The 5,142-nt window shown below is 36.5% G+C and overlaps 1 protein-coding gene across 1 annotated transcript in view; it reads left to right on the forward strand.

Annotated features, from left to right (window-relative positions):
• Positions 1-5,142, forward strand: part of TMBIM6 (transmembrane BAX inhibitor motif containing 6) — a 17,388-nt gene that overhangs the window by 2,120 nt on the left and 10,126 nt on the right. The window lies entirely within an intron of this gene.

The following is a 5,142-nucleotide window of genomic DNA, read 5'->3' on the forward strand; positions in this document are numbered from 1 at the left end:
TTCTTACCCTTTCTTCGTAGATTGATGTGAAGATCAAAGGGGGGTTATGTATATAAAAGCATTTTGAAAGTTGTAAAAATTTTATATAAATGTAGTCAGTGGTATTATTATAGAAAGTAACTACTGCTGGCTTAAAGAGTTTCACTTTATTTCATAAACTACCCAAGAGTATTATTCTCCTCTGGGAAAACACTGAATATTCTCTTGATACTCAATCTTCTAAATTTTCCTTTGCTACGTTGACTTCACTGTAGAAGCTGGTAGAAGTGTCTTCCACTCAACTGTGTTGTTTTCCCAGAGTTTCTAACCAGATATCATACAGCCGTTTTTATACACATTTTTGTTTTCCAAAGACAATATTAAAACCAAGGAATGAGAAACTGTAGAGGTTGGTATTTAGGGCCACTTGAGTGACTCCTCAAGGTAGGTTCCCCTCTGAGCCAGCTGGGGGATGTTGATTTGAGGTTATAAATATTCTAGATCAGATAATGGGGTCTGGATTTGCTCTGGAGACTTCTGGTTATGCTTAAGTTTGGGAGATAGTAAGCGGAATCATGCAATCAATCCGCTCTGAAGGTGCTTACAGTCGTGTGAGGAAGTTTGGGCACAATTAACTGGAATCCAAAACACTTGAAAAAAGACCTTCAAGGATGAGGATTGAGTAGGTGTGCTGTTTGTCTTAATCTGTGCTGGCTCTCATTTGGGCTAAATATGGTGTTACTGGGGAGGGATTGCCGGTTTATACTGGAAGATGATTATGTATTTAGGACATTGGGGCCTTCTTATGATTCAGTGTCTGTCAAACAGTTGTAGTTATAGAAAGGGAGATTCAATATTGTCAAAGTTTGGTACAAAAAGTAATTTATTGAAGGCAGTAGACATTCCAACTCCAGGTACTAGTTTGTTTCTGAGGCAGTCCAGTCCCTAAAAGAGACAGGATTCAGTGTTAGCTAATCCAGGGAATTTGGCCCAAGTAAGAGAGGTGGGGAGCAGAGACATGTAGGGTCCAGATCTAGGACAATCAAAGCCCTGCCCTAGTTGAAATGAAATTTCTTAAAACTAAATAGACGTACTTCCTATGGGTAGCAAGGAAAGCATCAAGCTAATGACCGTTTATTTCATCAAAAGCCCTACCACATCAGATTATCACTTAATGGTTATTAGGCTGTCTCAAAAGGCCTGTGGCCCTGTGAGACTGGAGGTGGAGTATACAGTGCCAGAAGAGAGACATGCCGTTTAAAGAAAAGTCATTTTACCAGTAATAAAATTTATCACGTTCCTCTAAATTCTAATGTATAATTTTCTTAGACTTCTACCCACCCCCATTTAAATTTACTTTCTCATTTAGGTAAATATTTAACCTTCAGAATATAGCTAGCTGTAAGTTAATGATTTAATAATTTTTTAAAGATTAATTTCCAGGGCATATGTAAATTAGGCCTATGATAAGTGTCTTCTAAACTAGACTATCAATAGATGAAGTGTACACTGAGGACATGCAAATAATGGATATTTACACTAGTGACAACAGTGGTTAACATATTGAGCCAGTCTTATGTATGAAGCGCTATTCTAAGCAGTTTATTTGTATTATCTCACTTAGTTCTCAAACCAGTGAAGTAGGTAATATTATATATTACTCTTACAAATGAGGAAACTGAAGTACAGTGAGATTACATGCCAGAAACTGCTGCATGTAATACAGCTAAGAAAATAATGGCCAGGTTTCAAATGTAACAGCAGGTCATGCTCTTAAGCACTATGCTAGGGACATGGTTATACAGAGCATGAAAACTAATCAATAAAAACTAATCAATAAAAATTTGAAAATAATAAACAACCCTCTTCTTTTTTATTTAACCACATGAGATTTTTCTTCTCTTTTAAGTATCAATTTGGCCTCTTCTGAGTGTGTGGAAACAGAGTTCAAGAAGGTCAAATTACTACAGAAGGATTAAAGAACCATAACTCACAAACAAAATGTTTAAACGTGTGAGCAGTGCTGCTTTGACTTGCTGGGTTAATGTTAAATCATATATAGTGAGGCAGCTTCTATCCAGGCTCCAGCCTTTAGCAGGCTTTTATTTTTCAAAGGGAAGAAAAAAATTTAATACATAATAAATGCATGATCATTTTTATTTTGCATTGCTTTTGGCCATTTGGCCATGTTTCATGTGCATTGTACTTAATAGGTGTTGGAATAAGATCGCAGAAAATTGTTTTTTTGTTTTTTTGTTTTTTAATTTAAGGCTTGGCCCTTGATTATCTTTCATTTTAGGACAAGGGTAAGAAAGATACCCACGACAAAATAAGTGATTTAACAAAACATAAGACATAGATGTTCATTGATAAGAATATTTATCTCCTGTCTGCCTCTGCTGCTCTTCCCTCCCCAAGTAAAACAGACCACAAAATACCTACCACAAAACAGTGTTTTTACTTAAATTTTTCTTTCTTAGTAAAGCTATGCGTAAATTTTGTTGTTTTTGAGTGGCTCTGGACTGGGAGAACCACAGAATGGTGACACTTCCAAGAAAGCTTTAGCAGTATATGCATGACAGATTTTAACAGATTCTGATGAGTTTATGGATTTCTGCTCTCCTAAGGAAGAAGGTATAAAATGAGGCTCTGGACCAAATTAAAGGAATTTGGTTATGCTTAACGCCTGAACATTTACTTGTCATTTACAAATGCAGTGCAGGCAAATTTCCCATGAGTTCAGGAGGCACTGTCCACATTGCATTCTATGTAAATAATCCCACCTCCTTGTTTTAGAGTTTAGTATAGAACTGGGGAATGAGAAAGAGGATCCAGTTTCTAGATTTCTGTGAGTTGGGGTTCCAGATAAGACCAATGCTGGTATTGATTTTGTAATGGGCTTATTTTGTAATAGTGTGTTGGGACTACTATACTGAAGAATTTTTGAGTAACCTGTAATATACTTTTTTTCTTTATTGTGGTAAAATATGCATAACATAAAACTTACCATTTTAATGCACTGTTTTTTTGTTTTGTTTTGTTTTGTTTTGTTTTACACCTACAGCACTCGATCTTCCTAGGTGGTCTCCCATCCAAGTTCTAACCAGGCCCGACCCTGCTTAGTTTCTGAAATCAGAAGGGATTGGGCTTGTTTAGGGTGGCATGGCCATAGACTAATGCACTTAAAAAAAAAAAAAAAAAAAGGATTTTTATTTAACTGTGGGGAACCTCTGGAATGTTAGCTGAGTTGTTTGGTTAATGGTTTTAAATACTTTAATTCATTCCTTATCTGCACCTTAGTTTTTGTCTATTTAGAACAGACCTAGAACAGGTTATCATATTTCATTGGTTTTAAGACTTAACTATTTTCCCCTTACATTTTAACGTTTCTGAAATTATGTAATTAGACATGTCATATTAAATGTATACTTTATTGCATTTCTTTTCCCCCCATAAAGCTATTATTAAAATTGCTGTGTATCTTCACATCTACAAAATTTGGTAGTTATATATTTCACTTAGATGTTAGAATAGGTAGTGATATTGGAAAACTTATTTTATTTATCATTTTAAATCATAAGCCATTACTGAATCATGGAGAAATTCCTATTTGCCACCTCCCTCCTTACCCTCACAACCTTTGATGGTTTTGGGTTTTCCATTTGCAGTTGTAAGAGAGTCCCAGAAAGGCAGTTGGTACCCCTTGGGAAATATGAGAGTGAACAGAGAATGGCGTTTCTGCCATTCTCCCTCCTAAGTTTCCACTCAGTGGGGTCTGGTTACAGAGTGTTGCCCCTTTCCAACTAACAATCCCCTGGATATTTGAGGATTTACCCTCGTCCTTTTTTTCAACTCTTGAAATTGGAAGCAAGAGGTACTTTAGCGTCGTTGTGACTACTACTGAGAAACTCGGCTCTGAAGGTTGCTTCAGTACTGTTGCAAGTTCTGTCTAGGGACGTCATTAGGAGTGTTAATGGAAGCCTTAAACAAAGACACTTTCCAGGTGCTGGATTCTGCCATGCTGTAAGTGTGCTCTCTAGAGGACATAGTCATCATGGTTATGGAAGGCTGTGGTTGGCAGTGCAACTGCCTGCAATAATTGCACCATCTAGATCAAGAGGACCCAGAGTCCCGTGACTTAGAGATGAGAGCAACAGCTTTAGTAGGTTCTCCAACTTATCCCTGTATCCATCCTTAAGAACAGAACTAACAAAAGAATTGAGGTGAGTAGGGACGGTGAGAAAGGAACGTGGAAAACAGAGAAAGCACACCAGCCATTTTGTTTTGTTTGTGAGAGAGACCCTCAGGAAACACGTGATAGTGTGCTTTTGAACTCTAAGAATGTCATCTTTCCACTGGGCCAGAATTTCTCAGGAAATCAGTTTTGGGATTATAACTTTTATGGCTCAGATGAATTTTGCTGAATATTGGGCTAGGTGCTGATTAGAATGGGTGGGAATAATTGGCCTGTCTTCCAAAAAAACTTTCCTTTTGTGTTTCAGTCCTTTTCCTCCTCACCTTTTTGGGTAAATTTGAAATGGATGGGCATTATGGGTCTGATAAGAATCTGGAAGTTTATTTGTAGGAAAGATAAAAGCTCTTGATTAGATTTTTAGTTCTGTAGATTAAGCATATTTAGGATTGCATTTGAGATAGGGGAGGGAGCAAAACTTAATAGCCTGCCTGACTTTATGGTATTGATGTAGTGTTACCTGGGTATAATTCAGTTTAAAAATCCCCTTTCTGACATATTGGGACAGTTGGCAAAATCTGAATAAGGTCTATAGATCAGATTGTATCAGTATTAATTTCCTGATTTTATCATTGTTTTCAGGATATAGACACTAAAGTATTTAGAGGAAAAGGGGCATTGTGTCTGCAGGCTAGAAAAAATATTAAGTATATATTGCTATATATAGAAAGAAAATAAAGCAAATATGGTGAAATAGCAATATTTAGTCTGGGTAAAGGATATGCAGGAATTCTTTGTACTGTACCAACTTTTGTAGGACAGGTTCTAAAATTGTGTTAAAAAAATCCTTTTTGCACAAATTCCTTTTTGATGGAAGTAGGAACCTTCCTCTTTTTAAAACTGAATCCCCTTTAGTTCAGTTCTAAAGTACATTAGGTAGAAAGCTTCTACACATATATATTTAGAATGCA

The sequence above is a fragment of the Pteropus vampyrus genome, unplaced genomic scaffold (genome assembly GCF_000151845.1).
Source record: "Pteropus vampyrus isolate Shadow unplaced genomic scaffold, Pvam_2.0 Scaffold140, whole genome shotgun sequence".
NCBI classification, from domain to species: domain Eukaryota; kingdom Metazoa; phylum Chordata; class Mammalia; order Chiroptera; family Pteropodidae; genus Pteropus; species Pteropus vampyrus.